The 18,815-nt window shown below is 33.5% G+C and overlaps 1 protein-coding gene across 1 annotated transcript in view; it reads left to right on the top strand.

The window, feature by feature from the left end:
- The window catches only part of AR (androgen receptor), a 162,311-nt gene that overhangs the window by 52,556 nt on the left and 90,940 nt on the right, over positions 1-18,815 (top strand). The gene's annotated exons all lie outside the window — the stretch shown is intronic.

The raw sequence follows: 18,815 nt of genomic DNA, 5'->3' as shown, positions 1-18,815 counted from the left end.
TTTATGTTGATCAACAAACATACATATTTTAATGAGGCAATCATCTGCAGATTAAAATTAATAACCCAAACTATACTAAACCGACACCTTACAATAGTGGTTATTTTTTAACCAACAAAATCAAGACATAAATTTTCATTCTAATCTGTGAGAAAAACTGAACTATTGCCTTATAGAATAAACTCAATATTAAGCTTCCTCATCCTCTTATCTGGTAATTAAGAAATGAAAACCCGCCATGCTTTTTTCAATTCCTGAAGATTTTTCAGTGTCAAATGCAATAGAAGGAATACAGTTCCCATTTCAAATCTACGGAAGTTGTGACTATAATTTAGACTAGAATATCTGTCAAATTACAGTGGGTCTCACCAGTGCTTGAATCTGCCTCTAAAATATTCTAAGTAAACAGATTCCTTAGAAATTCTTAACACATACCACCAGTGAATCTCACCATCATGTACATGCAGAAGACAAAAATTAAAGAAAAATTATAAGTAAATAGCAGAACGATCTGTACACTAGAGGGAAGGGATTAGGGTGGGAGGAGGGGAAGGGAAGGGGAAGTACTGGGCACTGAATTAGAACAAATTATATTCTATGCTTTTATAATTATGTCAAAGTGAATCATGTTGTCATGTGTAACTAAAAACAACCAATAAAAAAGTCTAGCTTGAGTACTTAAGAGTACAATGCAAAAGGATTATTGATGAGTGCTACGTCACAGTTAACTCTTATTCAGTTTAGAAAAGCTAAAATACTTCTTTTAGTCTAGAAAACTTCATACCAAACACATACAAATTTACCAGCAAAAGGATCTTGGGAAAAATCATGTCATCTTTGAAAAATATTTTAGAAAGATTATAGTACTATGTTATTTGTAAATACAGTACAATAGAAAACATAATTGTGCTTTAATAAAGCTATCTTTATACTTCAGTCTTAGATGAAAATCATTTTAAAACTAAATGATCTTTTTTGTTTACTAGTTTGTTGTAGAGTGCACAAAATTAATTAGCTTTTCAGTTTCATAGTTCATTCAATATCTGATTTGGCAGTAGGTTTCAAAGATGACTGTTCTATCTGTTTGCTTGTATTCAAGAGAGAAAAGCCTTTAATTGTCAGTTTAATTACTTCTGATAAAAATTTTAACTTTTCTGGTGTACTCACCTTAGAGAACTAGAGAACCTTCACTCTTTTTCTTGTTTTGTTCTGAATACCCTGATTTTTTTTCTATCTTGAGTGAAAACATTTTAAAAAGAGACTAAAATAGACTAGTAAGTTACAATTAGAATAGTGTAGCTCAGTGGTTCTTAACTGGATTTGATTTGCTCTCCCTCCCCCCTCCCCTCCCCTCTTTCCCCTTCCCCCCCCTTCCCCCCCTCCCCTCTCCCCCCTACACTTCTGGGACATTTATCTTAGTCTGGAGACATTATTTTCAAGCCTGGGGCAGGGACTGGACACTGTTCTACTGGCTTCTAGTGGGTAGAGGACAAGGATGCTGCTAAGCATCCTACAGACCTCACACAAAGACAGGCCTCACGCAAAGAACTATCTAACCCAGTATGTCAGGTATATCAGAATCCAGAAAACCTAGAATGAAGTCTCAAATCTACCATGGACCACAAAATTATTTAGCATATCTATGACCTCATTATCCTCAATTGCAAAATGATACATTGAATTGCATGATCTTAAAGAATTTTGAAGCATTTAAGTTTTATAAACCTATAAAACACTGTAGTGACTTCTTTCATCTCAGGAATGGGGTTTCTTTAGTGACCCCATATCTTTTGTTTGTCAGTCCTGCTAGATAATGTATTTATTTACTTTGTTTCTACAATTTTTATTTTGAAATTAAATTACCTATATATTAATAGGTAAAAAGCATTTAAAATATGTTTTACACAAAGCAGTTGAGATTCAAAGTCCCATTTTAGATTACTTTGAATTTAAAAATAGTTTACCTTGGCCTCCATAAGCAATTAAACAAGAAACACACTTTAAGTATATTGCATGTTCAGAGGATTCTGCCTTCCTCTGAGTTTTCAGACTGTGTATATTCAGTTCTTCCAAACTGTAAGAAGTTAGTCAGATGGATAAATGGATTATCATGCCACATAATCTTAGCAAACTCATTTTAAGCTCATACAGATTAGTGGACACCACATATTACATGTCATTTGTCTAAAAAGACCGGTTGGATCATGGCCGCAAGACTCTCACTTGCAAAATCGCACGTGGTGATATTTACCATAAAATGGTCCCTGATTTTCACTGAAAAGTCAAGATCCCTTTATGGGGAGCAGTTCTAGTTCCCTCTTATATGCCAAACATTGTTCTCTGTTCTGAAACAATAGCTAAGCTTTATACCCTGCCATGGAGACTATGTCCCACCCATTTCACAGTGACAGATACAGAGAAATGAGTGATTTGCTCCAAATTGTATGCTAAAAAGTGTGGGAACTGGTTTGGATTTGCTCCAAATTGTATGCTCTGTGTGGGAACTGGTTTGGAAAGTCCTTTCATCCAAATGTAGGAAGAGCTTTTGATACTTCTATCAAGCAGGTATTAGCAAACTTCTTTGCAGTGACCCAGATAGTAAATATTTAAGACTCTGTGGGTCACATGGTCTGATAAAATTGCTTTACTTTGTTGTTATAGCACAAAGCAGTTATAGATAATATAGCTAGGTTCTAGTACAAACTTACATAAAGTGCAGTAGGTTGGATTTGGCTTTTAGACTATAGCTTTCAGATCCCACTCTTGGCTATTCTCTAAGGTCCTATGACCTAGCATGGTATCTCCATTTACTTTCTATTTCACTTGTGAGAGAATAGCTAAGTTCATTAGATGCCTTTAATAAGAACACAGTTATACTCTTGGGATACTCAGGTTGTCAGAAATTAACCTCCTGAACATTTTTAAACCACAGGCTGGGCTTTGTTCTAATCTATTCCCTTCTGGCGCCATCTTTGGAACCCTTGACAACCAAACATGAAAGCTTTCCAGAGAGCTGTATGATATTGAGTGGAGAACAGTTGGCTCATACTAGCCTATGGACTATCTATTAACTGTCTTAGTAACTATTTTGCAAGGTCATGGTCTTTCCTTTCTAAAGAAAAATATTTGCTAGTCATAACCTAGAAATTGTAGGTATCCCTTGTTTTTAGGTTAGATGTGTTTCAACAGGATCAGCCGGCAAAGATAAAATAGAATTATCTGACTGTCAATTTATAATTGGACATGAATTCTTTGTGGATAAAAATCATTTTAGCAGAGAAAATATACTTTTGGTGAAAAGAAGCGTGTCATAGTGATAGCACATTTGAATGAAATTTTGATGAACTTTATTACCGGCTTTAACGCAGTGTTTTACATTTGGGCAAATAATTTTCCCTCCTAACCTCAGTTTATTCATCTTTTAAATGGGACTATAAACATATTTACCTCTTAGAGTTATGTGGACAACTGAAGGAAATAATGGATATAAAAGTGCTTTAGTGCCCACATGGTTCCATATGAAAACAAGGAAAAATGTGAGGTGAGAGAGCCATTGAGGCAAGAGTTCAAGAAGTGCTGAAAATGTCTGCCTAAATAAGCAGATGTTGCTGCTTTTGCAATACTTGGTTAACAATTAGTTTTGATTATGATTAGAAAAGTAATCTCTGTTTTTTTTGGCTTTTTGTTGACTTTATGCATAATTAAGGGTACCTGTTTACCTTTCAAAAATTAGTTCAAATATTGTTTTATAAATATAAAATTATTTTGCTCCAACTGGAGCCATAGCCACCTTCTTAGCTACCCCTTATCCTATCCTCACTGGTTTTTTTTTCCATTTTAACCTACTCAGGGCACAGTTTCAGACTAAGAGTGTCTTCTATGGTTATAAAACAAGCGTGGTGTCAGTTTATTCAATAAGCATTTCCTCTGTGCCTGTGTGATGGATGGAGCAGAATTACTGCACTCAGTGAACTTAGTCTAGACCCATACTTTTCAACTAGTAGACTTGTATGGCATTGGAACACTTAAATGTCACTAGTTTAAATGAAAATGTAAAGGACAGAATGGAAATGAAGGTAGAGGAAACTAACCAGAGGAAGGTACCCAAACAAACCAGAAACAGGTATTTGTTGGGAAAGATACCTATAATAAATAGGTCCAATAAGGCAAGGGGGTCAGAATGGTGCATATGGAATTAATTATTCCTATATATTCTGATTTAAACTAGATATGGCTTTGGTGAATATAGTCTCAAATCTAAGTTAACAAGGTTATGATAATATGTTATAGCAATGTAGATTAAATAGGTACTCATCCTAAATTATTGGGCAATGAAGATAATTTGGTTATTTTTGCTGTATGGAAAATACAATATACTCAGTAGATGGATTCATAGCATGATGTGTTTACCTTTGAAATCAGACCCTGAGAATGGGTTTGAGTTCAGTAGCTAGTTTGGAAGGCTGGATTCAGGGCACTTAGTTAAAAAAGACCATTGGGACTATTGTTTAGTCTCCAGGATTTTGTTTTAAGTGTTAAAACCTATAGTTCTTTTCCAGTAACCAGCAACATTTGGCAACATTTTTGTGTTATTAGTTCATCAGTAGTCAAATGAAAAAGAAGACTCTTTAACAAACTGTGCTTACTTTTGAGATTTTTTTTTTTCTGGCAACCCAGGATATTTTTTGGCAAAAAAAAAATGCATCATTATATTTAATCTAAGATTCAAGAGAAAATTGTGTGTTTTCAAAGTAAGTTAAATGAATATTTTTAGGTAGATCATCCCCCAAACACATGAGATAAAGGGCTGTGTAATAGCTCATAGTCGCTACCTTTTTTGGTTTTTTATTCAATAAACTAGGGAAGAAAAGCACATTTTGGCCCATTTACTCCCCAAATAATTACCTGTTTGTCCAGTAGAGTTGTATTTTTTTTTTTAACTAGGGATTGAACCCAGGGGCACTTAACCACTCAACCCATATGTGTGTGTGTGTGTGTGTGTGTGTGTGTGTGTGTGTGTGTGTTTAAATTTTGAGACCGGGTATCACTAAGCTGTTCAGGGCCTTGCTAAATTGATGAGGCTGGCTTTGAACTTGCAATCCTCTGTCTTAGCCTCCTAGGCCACTGGGATTATAGATATATACCACCGCACCTGGCTAGTTATAATTTGATTGATTTCAAATGTTATATCTTAGAATAGGCATCTAAGATTTTCAGGGTTGGAAGAAATCTTAAATGCCATCTGTATACTACAACTTATCTTTGGATTCTTGAAATTCCCTTGCAGTAGGAAATACTCAATACAGATTAGGTACTCCACAAGGTAATTATTGAATTTTGGGGGAGAGTTTTTGTGCTCATAGAAGATAGTTTTAGGTTTATTATTTAAAACAGACTTAAGAGTTTATGTAATTTACCTCTTCATTGTTTTTATTATTATTAGTTATATAATTAATAATAATATATAATATGTAATAATTAATGATTATATAAATATATAATAATTTATAAAATAACTAAATAATAATTATATTATATTATATTATATTATTATTAGCATATGTTAATTGTATATGTAATGGGATTCATTGTGATGTTCCCATACATGAATATGACCTGTATTGTGCAGGTCCATCTACCTTCATTCTACCTTATCAACACCTCCTTTCTTTCCCTCTCCCCTTGGCAGCATTTCTAATCCTTAATAGTCCCTCTTCAACTTTCAGGTCATCTCATTTGTTTTTTAAGTTTCCACATATGATACAAAAACTGTGCTGTTTGTCTTTCTGGATATGACTTGTTTCACTATTGCCTTCAGTTCCTTTTTTGTTTTGGAAAATGACATATCATTCTTCTTTATGTATGAATAATACTCCATTATGTGTGTATGTGTCTATTTTATCCATGCATCTGATGATGGGCACCTACACTGGTTCCAAAACTTGGCCATTGTGAATAATGCTATAATAAACATCCATATGCAGGTATCTTTTTCAGATATCAACTTCATATCATTTGGATAAATGTCCAGGAATGGTATAGCTGGATCATATGATTCTTTTATTTTTAGTTTCTGGAGGAGACTCCAGACTGTTTTCCATAGAAGCTGTACTAATTTACATCTCCACCATTAGGAAATAAGTATTCCTTTTCTTTCCACATCCTCACCAGCATTTTTATTTTTGTCTTATTTTGTTTCAGTAGCTATATTAACTGGGTGAGATGGAATTTCAATGTAGGTTTGTTATTTGAATTTCCCTGATAGCTAAATATATTGAGCATTTTTTTTGATTTTGATATATTGTGCACGTGAATTTCTTATTTTGAAAATTTTGACAAGTGTCTATTCAGATATTTTGCCCATTTTTACTAGCTTATTTTTAAGATTATTTTAGTTCCTTACATACATAAATCCTATATAAGATGAAGAGTTGGCAAAGATTTTTCCCATTCTACAGGTTGTCCCTTCACTCTGTTGATTTTTTCCTTTGATGTGCATAAGCTTTTTAATTTGATGGAATGCCATTTGTCAATTCTTATTTCTGTTTCCAGTGCTTTTGAATTCTTATCTAGGAAAACTTTGCCAGTACCAATATGTTATAGTATTTGCCCTATGTTATCCCCTAGTAATTTAGGTCTTAAGGTCTTTGATGAGTTTTGAGTTGATTTTTTTTTTTTTTTTTTGTACAGAGATAGGGTTCAAGTTTCATTTTTTTCACATGTGAATATCTAGTTTTCCCAGAACCACTTGTTGAAGTGGCTGACCTTCCTCCAATGAATGTTTTTGGCAACTTTGTTGAAAATCTGTTGGCTAAAGATAAATGGATTTATAAGTCTTAGTTCAGCATTCTGTTCCATTGGCCTACGTGTCAGATTTTATGCCCAAACCATGCTGTATTTGTTATTATGACTGTATACTATGTCTTGAAATATTGTGATGCCTCAAGATTTGCAATTTTTGCTTAGGATTACTTTGGATATTTTTGTTTCATTCTATTTGAGGATATTTTCTAGTTTTCTGAAGAATAGCATTGATATTTTGGTTAGATTGTATTGGATAATATAGCCATCATAAGAATAATATTTCTTCCAATCTATGAACATGGGATTTATTTCTGCTTTTTGGTTTCTTCTTTAGTTTTTTTCCTCAGTTTTTTAAAATTTTCATTATACCTTATACAGGTCTCTCATGTGCTTAGTGTGAATAGGGTCATTTGATTTTTTTTTTTATTTCTTTCTTAGTAAGTTCATCATTGGTCTGTGAAAAAGTTACTGAATTTTATATGTTGATTTTTGTGTCTTTCTACATTAGTGAATTATTGGTTCTACTAGTCTTTTGGTGGAGTCTTTAAGGTTATCTGTATTTAGAATTATATTATATGCATACAGGAATATTTTGATTTCTTCCTTTCTTATCCATATGCCTTTTAGTTCTCTCTTTTCATTAGTTGCTCTGGCTAAAATATTAACTACTATATTGAATAGAAATGGTGAGAGTGAAAACTTTTGTATTGTTTCTGATTTTAGAGGAAATGCTTTCATTTTTCTCCATTTGATATGATGTTGGCTAAGAATTTGACATATATGTCCCTTGTTATATTGAGGTTTGATCCTTCTACAGTTTGTTCAGGGCTTGTATCATGAAGTATGCTGAATTTTATCAAATGTTTTTTCTTCATCTTTTGAGATGATCATGTGATTTTATGCTTGATACTACATTTCTGTGCTCTATTATGTTTATTGATTTCCATAAATTGCCCTATACTTGCATTCCTGGAATTAAATTTAATATGGTAATGTTAAATGATCTTTTTAATGGGCTGTTGAATTTGATTTGAAATCTTCTTTTTTAATTTTGCAATCATTTTGTTTAGGATTTTTACATGTGTATTCATCAGTGATATTGGTCTATCGGTGTTTTTTTGTTGTGTTCTTGTTGGATTTTGGTAGCAGTGTAATGCTGGCTTCATAGAATAAGTAAGGAAGGGTTACTTTCCTTTCTGTTTTGTGGAATAGTTTCAGGAGCAGTGATTTTATTATTTTTTTTTCAATTTTGATAATTTTTAGTGCTGCTTGTTTTCAGCTTTCATTTACTTGAAATATCATCTGGTAATGGGCTTTTCTTTCTTGGGATGCTTTTCGTTACTTGTTCAGTCTCATTAATTTTATTGGTATATTTAGGTTTTTTTTTTAAAGGGAGAGACAGAGAGAAAGAGAGAGAGAGAGAGAGAGAGAGAGAGAGAGAGAGAGAGAGAGAGAGGTAGTTTTAATATTTATTTTTTAGTTATCGGCAGACATTACATCTTTGTTTGTATGTGGTGCTGAGGATTGAACCCGGACCGCACGCATGCCAGGCAAGTGCGCTACCACTTGAGCCACATCCCCAGCCCCATATTTAGGTTTTTAATGTCCACTGTGTTCAATTTTGGTAAGTCATATATGTCCAGAAATTTGCCAGTTTTTTTCTAGATTTTCCAATTATTGGCATATCTTTTATCAACATATTCCATAATTATCCTTCTTATTTCTCCAGTATTAGTTCTAATACCTACTTTTTCACCCCTTATTTGTTTGTATCTTCTCCTTTCTTTTAGTTAGTCTAGCTAAAAACTGGTCAATTTTGTTTATCTACTCAAAGAACTCTTTTTATTATTTATTTAGTCTTTATTTCATTTAATTCTTCTCTGATCCTTTTTATTTATTTCCTACTGTTGATTTTAGCTGGTTTGTTCTTGTTTTATGAGATCTTAGGATGTATAATTAGGTTATTTATTTAAAACCTCTCTGCTTTTTTGATGTAGGCACCAATTGCTAAAAAGTTCCCTCTTAGTACAGCTTTTGCTATTTTTCATAACATTTGTTATGTTGTGTTTCCATTTGTTCTTGATTCAGAGAATTTAAAAAAAATTTCAACAAACCTGAATGTTTCATGCCCTCTTTAAATGTTTGAAATCTCCAAATAAATTAGTCATTGTGCCAGAATATCAAAACAATTATATTATTGCATATGTTTCTTCTAATGTTTCCTTCTTTCATGTAATCTGATGTATATTCCCCTGTACCCACACTGCTGGATAACTATCAGTACTTCTAAACCCTTTCCCTGAAGAATGAGAGTAGAACTCCATACTATTATTAAACATTCTTTCTCTTGACTCTCAACAATGTGAGGGCGACTGTAATAAGAGCATACCATGTAAAAACGTTAATATTAGTGTATTAAACTACCAGCCACATTTAGGGAATTGTATAAATTCTTTAAATTTATCTTAATTCTGTGAAGCTCTTTATTCATGCAGAACAGTTTTCTCTGCAGGCTGTATTTGTGTGCCTCTAGAGGAAGGTGTTTAACATGGTCATGGTAACTGGGGAGTGTTTTTAAAAATTTCTTTCCAAGGTTGATGACCATAGCATCTTTGGAATAATCTCCTTCTCTTTATTTCTTCGTTGACCAGTATAAGAAAGGGAATGTTGTGGTCTAGAGTTGGTTTAATGAAGTCCAAAAATAATTCGGAAGGCATTTCCTTCCCTGGAAATGAGTTTGGTAAGAATCTCCCTGCATTGGAGAGCACCAAGATCTTAGCCTCAGGCATTCCCAAAGGATTCTCCCAGTGTGACCTGTGTTACAGAGGACACAACTGGAATTGCCTCTTACTTTTGAGAGATGTGTACATGGTTATGGGATGACTCACCCTTTTTGCTTGGGTGGTTCTGCTTTCATTGTAGACAGACTTTCTGGAGGGCCAGCTTGGCATGCACATGTGTATTCATTCCACCCTCAAGCATTTTTTGTGAGAAAGCATTTGTTGAGTGGTTTGCCATCTTGTTTTACAGCTACTTTGCAGGCTATGAAATGGTCATCTGGTCTCTTAATTTTTTCTAAGTAGTTTTCTCTTTCTTATCTTTGTGACTGCCAAGTTATATAACTCAGGGAATCCAGGTGACATCTTTCCATCTGTCTATTCAGAGATGAATAAGAGATTACACTGGACAATTCATCAAATCTGAAGTTTACTAGTTTGTATTTGCCCCAAATTGGACATATAATATTATTTGTTTGGTAGCCTAAGAGATCATTGGCAATGCTTCTTTGAAGTGAATTAATCCGAAAAACATGTAATAAGTGTCTGATATGTGCCAAACATTGTGCTAAGCATTATTTTAACAGAGATGAGACAAATATCTGTTGTAGGAATTTGCTGTCTTGTAGAAAACACAAATACTACAGTATATATGAGCATAAATGCTGAATATGTGATTAATTCTGACTGAAAAGACTGGTAAGGGAAAGTTTTTAAAGGTAGTCAAGTAGAAGAAAGGCACTTGAGACAGAAGGTCTTTAGTACATTGAATTTGAAGGAATGGTGCATAGTCCAGTGTGCTTCAGCAGAATGCAGGTAGTTGATAATATTCCATCAAATCACAAAGAGCCTTGGATGTCATCCTGAACTTTCAGGGTCTGGCTGGTTTCACTTAGTTAGATGTTTTAGAGTTTTATTCATTTTACTGAAAATTTCATAATTTTGTTCTTTATGGCTGAGTAAAACTCCAGTGTGTGTGTGTGTGTGTGTGTGTGTGTGTGTGATATTTTCTTTATTTATTCATCTGTTAATGAACACCTAGGCTGGTTCCATAACTTCATTATTATTACGTGTGCCCTTGTTACATATGTGTCACTATAGTATGATGACTTTAAATTTTTGAATAAATACCAAGGAGTGGTGTACCTGGGTCATGTGATGGTTCCATTCCTAGTCTTTCAAAGAGCTTCCATGTTTATTTGCTTAGTGGTTGTACTAATTTACATTCCTAACAACAGTGTAAGTGTTCACTTTTCTGCACATCCTCACCAGTGTTTATTATTATTTGTATTTGTTATTGCCATCCTATCTGGAGTAAGATGAAATGTCACTGTAGTTTTGTTTGTAATTTCCTAAATTGTTAAAGATATTTGAACATTTTTAAAATAGTCATTGGCCATTTGTATTTTTTCTTTTGGGAAATGCCTGTGTATTTCATTTGCCCATTTTAAATTGTTTTGTGTTAATTTTTAAAATTATTTTTATATTCAGAATATTAATTTTCGGTCAGAAGAGTAGCTGCCAAAATTTGTTCCCGTTCTGTAAGCTCTCTCTTCATGTTCATCTCTCCTTTACTTTGAAGAAGCTTTTTAATTTGTCAATTCATTTATCAATTTTGGTTTTATTCCTGAGTGTCAGGAATCTTATTGAGCAAGCTGTTGCATATACCTGAATGTTAGAGTATTCATTGTATGTTTTATTCTGGCCATTTGAAAAGTTTCTGGTCTAATTCTTAGGTCTTTCTTCCATTTTGAGTCAACTTTTTGCAGCATTAGAGGTATATATCTAGTTTCATTCTTTTACATGTGTACATCTAAATTTCCAAGCACCATTTGTTTAAAAAGGCAATCTTTTCCCCAACATATATTCCTGCCTTTATCAAGGTTCAGATGACTATATCTGTGTGAATTTGTTTCTGTGTTTTCTATTCCATTGGCCCATGTTGTCTGTTTTTATGTTAGTACCATGCTATTTTTGATACTGTAGCTCTGTAGTATAATTTAAAATTGGGTATCGTGATGCCTTCAGTATCAATCTCCTTGCTCATTGTTGCTTTTGCTATTCTGGGTCTTTTATTCATCCATATGAGACTTAGACCTGTTTTCGTTCCTAGTTCTGTGAAGAATTTCATTGTTATTTCAATGGGGATTGCATTGGACCTTTATCACCTTTGGTTACTTGGTTATTTGACAGTATTGTGTCTGACTATCCAAAAATATGGGAGGTCTTATCATATTCTAGTATCTTCTTCAGTTTCTTTCTTCAATTTTCTATAATTTTCATTGTAGAGACCTTTTAATTCCTCAGATTTATTCCCAAGTATTTTTGAGACTAATGTGAAGCAATTTTGAAATATACATTATTATTGATTATAGTTCTGTGCTGCACAGATCTCAAAAACTTATTTTCCTGTCTAACTAAAACATTGTAATCTGTGAAATTTTTCATTGTTATCCTATGAATGATTAGAAGTATTTAAAAATATTTTGCTATTTATTAAGCAATTCTTATACATACTGTGCATGAAATGAATTCTGCCTTTTCCAATATTAGTTTCCCTCAGCGAGGCTTTTCAGTTATCAGTTTATATGTCCTTGGAAGGATTTTTAAGCAGAGGTATGCACTGGTAGGATGTGCAGTTTAGAATGATGACTTTGGAAGTGATATGCAGAGTGGTGAAAACACAGGTAGTGAGATCATTCAGGAGGCTGTTGCCTAAACTGAGCAGTATGTGGGTAGAATATTATGAACATTATGTGTATCAGATGGTTCTGGTGTTGGTATTGGCTGAAAATTTAGTGAAAGAGTCTTAAGTCTTCTGTTGGCTGTTTGTGCACATTAACATACACCGATACAAAAAGATCACATGGTGTATTTGAAAACACTGTGAGTTTGGGATTAGTACACTTAGGTAAAGGCTATGGCACTACTTTATAACCAGTTGTGCATTCATAGGCATACTCTTGCTGTTCTTTGGTGCTTGAATTCCTTAATTATAAATGGGAAATTAAAACTTTCTAGCTCCTTCTTTGAGTTATGAGGAACAAGTGAGAAAGATAGTGTGAACATGTGATAGATAATGTGCTATATGAATATTGGTTCTTGAGGCAGCTGTTGTTAATTGACTGAGTATTGAGCCTACCTCACAGGGTTGTTGTGAACATCACATGGGATAAAGGACTTGAAAGTATTTTGCTAACTTTGAAGCGTGATTCAAATGTTAGGAATTAGTAAAAATAATAAAAGGGGAACAATTCATTCTTCATCCAGATGTTTTGTCTCCACTGTGACTCATGTGCTCATTTAGAGCTGTGCAGATGAACCTCTACTTAATTTGCACAGACTAGAGTTCCACATGGAACAAAATCAAATGGGACTAAAAAATTCTGTTCATTGGCTTCTCTGTCAGATTTTAGCTCTGGAACTGAAAGGACACCCATTTTGTATGAGCTGCCACTATGCTTGCACTCATGTCTATTCCTGTTGCTCATGTGCCTGCAGGATTTGGGTCCAGGCTCCAAGATCTCACAGGAAATCCTAAGATTCCTTCAAATTTGTGGGACATACCAATCTTCAAATTTGATGACCTTTGGGGCCACAGGTTTTTTAAAGGCTATCAATCAGCATGAAACAAGTCATGATCTGTAAATCCAGTTTCATACTGCTTGTGGTCAAAAGAAATACCCTAGCAGGCAAAACCCAGCGGTGTTTGCTATTTCCAGTGGGGTTAATAAACACATGAAAATTCTGCTTTGGGTATCTATAAGATGGAATATGAAGATGAAAAATCAATAGCTCTAACTCCTATCCTCCACATTCCAAGATAAAAGAGGCCTTGAATAATCTTCTATCCTATTGTTTATTTTAATAACAGAAGTATGTTCATAGCTACATATTAATTCCATCTCCATTCTCTCTTAATTTCAGTGAAACCAGCCAAGTATGCTCTGGCTTTGGCTTTCATGGACCATGTCATACTTTAAAACATTTTTGGTAGGGGTATCAGGGATTGTACTCAGTTAGGGACACTCAACTACTGAGCCACATCGCCAGCCATATTTCTTTTGTGTATATTTTATTTAGATACAGGGCCTCACTGAGTTGCTTAGTGTGCCTTGCTTTTGCTAAAGTTGGCTTTGAACTCAAGATCCTCCTGCCTCAGCCTCCCAAGCCACTGGGATTACAGGTGTGCGCCACCACACCCAGCTAAAACTTATTTTTAAGAAAATGAAAATTAGGCAGAATAATTCCTATCTCTTTGCCCTTTGCAAAGAAGTGAAGTTTCGAATTATATAAAGAAATTCTATATTGGCGAACTTGTTGAACCAATATTAGTGAATCTAATGCATTTTTCGAATTTTGTACCATAAGTGTTGAAATTCACACCTGCAATGTAACCTTTTAAAAATATTTAAAATTTTAAAAAAATAATGAAAAAAATTAAAAACAAGTAAAACATATCACTGGTTATCTGATCTTCCTGCCAAAATTCACTTTCCTGTTCGTAGATTTAACCACTTTTATTTTCAATATTTATCCACATATCCATGTTTTATATCTTCTTTATATAAAACATAAAATCTATATCATGGCTTACTTCTTTTTGATTTTTGTTTTTTGACATATGTAGTTTTAAATTTTGAATTTCTTCCTGGTATACCAAAGAGCTACACCTTTAAATACAAATAATTAATCAGATATACATTTAAGCTAATTAAAATTAAGGCAAAGTTAAATTTCAGTTTCTTAATCTTATTAGCTAGAAGTCAAGTGCTCAGTAGCCATATGTGTATAGTGGTTATGGTTTTTAACACTGTAGATATAGAACATTTCCATCAACATAGAAATTTCTGTTGGCATGTGCCACTATAGAGTAAATATACCTTAGTGTACCAAACTATTTTTGTTCTGATAGAAAACTAAGCTACTTTTCATTTTTAGATATTTTGGATGACTTGGCAGTGAATGTACATATGCCCATGCCTATTTGTTTTGGCTGAATTATTTCTCAGGATTAGTTTCAAAAGCAAAATTATTAGGTCAAAGAGAATGAACACTCTTTGGAACCTGTAGTGCATTGCCATAGTTCATTCAAAAAGGTTTATATCAACTTAAAGTTCTTTTAGCAACATATATATGATTGAACTACTTTCTGTGTGATTTTAATAATACTAATATGATCAATTTAAATTTTTTATTCTACTATGTTTTTCATTAAGATAAAATTATGTTAGATTTGCTTTACATTTCATTTGCTTTACATTTTATGATGATGTATTTTTCCTTGTATAGGACTGTATGTTTATATTTTTGCCCATGTATATTTTATTTCTTTAGTGTCTTCCCTATCAATTTGAATAAAACCTCTCTTTCTCCCTCTCCTTCTTCCCTCCTCTCTCTCTCCATCTATATATATGTAAATTTTGCCACCAATAAATCTTTTCAAATACTTTTCATAAAATGTAATCCTGTTATATTCTCTAACATTAGAAAATTTTAAATAAACACCAAAGTTTGTGAAGATTTTTAAAGACTATTTTGTACTATTTTTAAATGTTAAATTTGAGTTTCATAAAAAGAAACAAAATGAGATCATTTTTCAGTAAAGGATATGACCATTTAACCCTTGTCAAATTCAAGAGACATGCAGATTTCTGTAGACCAAGGGAAGAGGGATTCATCAGTGTATAAGTGTTCCCAACACCCTATCCTATAATGAAATTTAGAACTTAAGGACTTAAATTTTTTAGGCTTGTTTAGTTTGTTCCTTCTCCTCATAGCATATCTGAATACCCTGAGACACTCCCAAGGGAAAGTTCTGTGTTAATCCACAGGGCTGAGAGTATCCAGAATAACTTTTGGTCCTGGACCTGATGCCTGGGAGACCCAGAGAGGAAGTCAGTGGCATTACAGCTCAGTGTTAAAGCAGTTCATACATCACATGAATAAATTAATGTCTCAAAGGTCTCTTTTCTGGTAGGAGGAAGGTGACTGATAGGATCATTTTGTAGGGTGCTTAAAGTTCGTTTGATGGGTTCTATTTATTTTTTACCTAATAATAATAATACCTCCTCATGGTAAAATAATCAAACTGAACAAAAGGATATAAAATTATAAAGATTTTACTAATGACTCACCCATTCTCTGCACTACTCAGTTCTACTCCTCAGAGGTAACCAAAGAGACCAACTTCTTGTGTATATTTCCAGAAATTTTCTGTGCATTTAAAAGCATGCATATATATTTAAACACATGCATATTATTTTTCACAAATACTATCATACTAAAATTACTCTTTTACAATTTTATTCCTTCACTTAATAAATCAACCTTATTTTACATATTATTTCAGCTTACATGGATCAAAATTAATTTTCTTAATGATTGTACCATTTTCAAATTGTATGGTTGGATTGTAATTTATTTTGTTATTCTTCCTACTAATGGATATTTAGTAGTTTTTTTTCCTAACCTTTTTTATGTTGAAACTAGGGCTGCAATTAACATCCTTAAGAGACAGTATATATGGTGCTGAAAACAAATGACTCAGGAACTAAACCAGTTTGGTTCAATGTTGATGCCACCACCTCTTTGCTATGTGGAATTGAGCAAATACCTTCATTTTTTCTTTTGCTTCAATGTCCTCATATGTAAAACATAGATAGTAAATGATCTTTATTCCATAGGGTTGGTATAAGTGTCTGAGTTGATAATGTACATTAAGGATTTAGGTATTCTGTATAATTAATATGCATTAATAAAGAAAAACTTTGTTATTTATGCAGTAAATACTGCAGTCAGCACTCTGAACTTGTCAGATAATGTAAATGTATACTTTTATTAGCATACTTTTGTACATCAGATAAATTCTTAGATGTTAAATAGTTGAATAAAAGAGTTTATACATTTTAAGTGCTGGTTGATATTACCCTTTCCCTGCCAAAACCTATAAACATTGGATATTTTTCATTTTTTAATATTTGTAAATCTGATCATTAAAAACAACAGTATATCATGACTTCAAGTTGCCTCTCTTCAACTCTGAGTGAAAATGATCATATTTTCACATGTTTATTGGCCATTTATATTTATTTCCACTTGAACTGCCTGTTCTTGGCCTTTACTCATTTGTTGTTGTTGTCATTCTTTGAGTCTTCATCTGTTTCTTATTGACTTGTGGAGCTCTTTGTATATAAAGGAATTTGGCTCCTTGTCATATGTATTACAAATACTTTTCCCTATTTATCTTTCAACTTTATTCATATGTTTTCTGATCCAGCAGTCTTACATTATATACTACAATTAAATTCAACATTCCTTTTCTTCATGGCTTCAGACATTGGAGGCCATATTTCAAAGGTCTTCTTAGGTGGGATTGATGTAAATCATGTGCAGTAAGTATTTTTGCTAAAAAGACTGTTTAATAATGGATATGAGAGCTAGAGATAACCATAGAAATTGCCTGATTCAACCTTCATTTCTTTATATGTTTTTAATTTTGTGTTATACAGGAAAACAAATTTAGTTTCAAGAAGGAAACTGACTCTAAAAATTCCATAGTAATCTGACAGCACAAGTATTGGCTGGATCTCCTGGTTCCTGATGCCTACTGTAGTGATCATTCATTTCAACAACAAAGGCTTTCATATGTAAAAATACATATTTAAACAACTCAGAGATATGTTTCATTTTGAAGAAAATATGCAACACACTTTGAAACAAAGATTTATTTTGTTTCTCATATAAATTTTGACTTAGAGAGACATTACGATATGAGCTATGTCAACATAAATCACATATATGTTGGGTATTTAGTTGAACAAATGAACAGACATACCAAACAAAGGATCATGTTCTTTTTTACATCCTTAACTATTTTAGATATGAGTGGGAATTGGATTTATCTTAATAGTAATTAAATATATTTTTATCTGATATGAAAACTGAAAAGCATTGTGTTGGCTGCTAAATGCATTCTCACCTTCCTTTCCCTGCTTTGGCAAAGTCTGGGATTAAACCTAATTCCTTTTAAGTTGCTCAGGATCTTAGTCAGTTTGACCTGTCTTGATTGCAGAAGTGCCCAGATAATTCCCCATCCTAAAGCTCTCTCATGGTTCCTCCGTGTCTGTAGGATGAGATCCAAATTGCTTAGCCTAGCTTACTCACTGCAGCTACTTGATCTTCACCACTAATGCAGAGTCTCCCAGCCTTATTAATACTTACTTTAACATTTGCTGTTTTCCTGTATGGGACAACTTTCTTCTTTCCAATCTGCCTGACCAACAAAACCAATTTAAATAAACATTAATTTTGTGTATTCTGTGAGACCTTTTCCAATCATTCTACTCCAAGACAGGTTTTCATAAAGGCAGGCATTCTGGAATGGCAAGTCAAGGATCTTGGTAGACCTTTTACCCAGCAAAACAACTATTTTACTGCTAAAAATTGTCCAAAAAAGTTCTCCAAATAGTGTTCTAAGGTCAAACAGTAAGAATAAAAAAATTATTTAAGTAAATCTATTATATCTCAGTAAGAACAGCAAGAATCTAAGATATGTAAGCAATAACACACTCTTATACTCACTCCTCACTCCCTGTGATGCAATATATTCTACAGACAGATATAACCAAGAGGATAAATACTATCTCTCCTTCCAACTCCTATCTAGGGAAAGGCTTTCACCCTCAGTGGGGTTGGCTGCCAGCATCTCCTATGCCTCTAACCATGCATTGCAGAAGCACTGTTTTAATAATGCAAAGCTGAGAGCAAAACCCTTTCTACCCCTACCTTCTACTCATGAAGGCTTTCCCCCAGGGGTGTGTTCATCCAAGAATAATTGACTGTGCATACTTGTTTATATATATAAAGTGAAGCCTCCATACTAGGAAAGGCAATCTTGGAGGACTCATAACCAGAATATTCTTGTAGAGTTGATAGTGGGGGTGTGTTCACTCTAGGAGAAGCAGGTCTCAATTTCACTGCAGTGACACAAAGGTTCTGTTGTGGATGAGGGGAAAAAGACATGTCATTAGGACAGAGAGCTCTGAAGGTCTTCCTGAGGTGATTGACTTTATTTGAAACAGATAATCAGGAAGTCCTGTGCCTGAGGACACCACTAAAAAAAAATGAAGATCTTGGTTGTGAGAAATTAAGAGTGAATTCGTAGTTCTGTGATACTAGTAGCCATAAGCCAAACAGCAGACCAACCAGATTACCAGAAAACTAGGGGGAGGG

Source organism: Spermophilus citellus (assembly GCF_964194105.1).
Source record: "Spermophilus citellus genome assembly, chromosome: X".
NCBI lineage: Eukaryota > Metazoa > Chordata > Mammalia > Rodentia > Sciuridae > Spermophilus > Spermophilus citellus.
The sequence above is the reverse complement of the archived record's forward strand: the minus strand, read 5'-3'. Positions and strand labels throughout refer to the sequence as shown.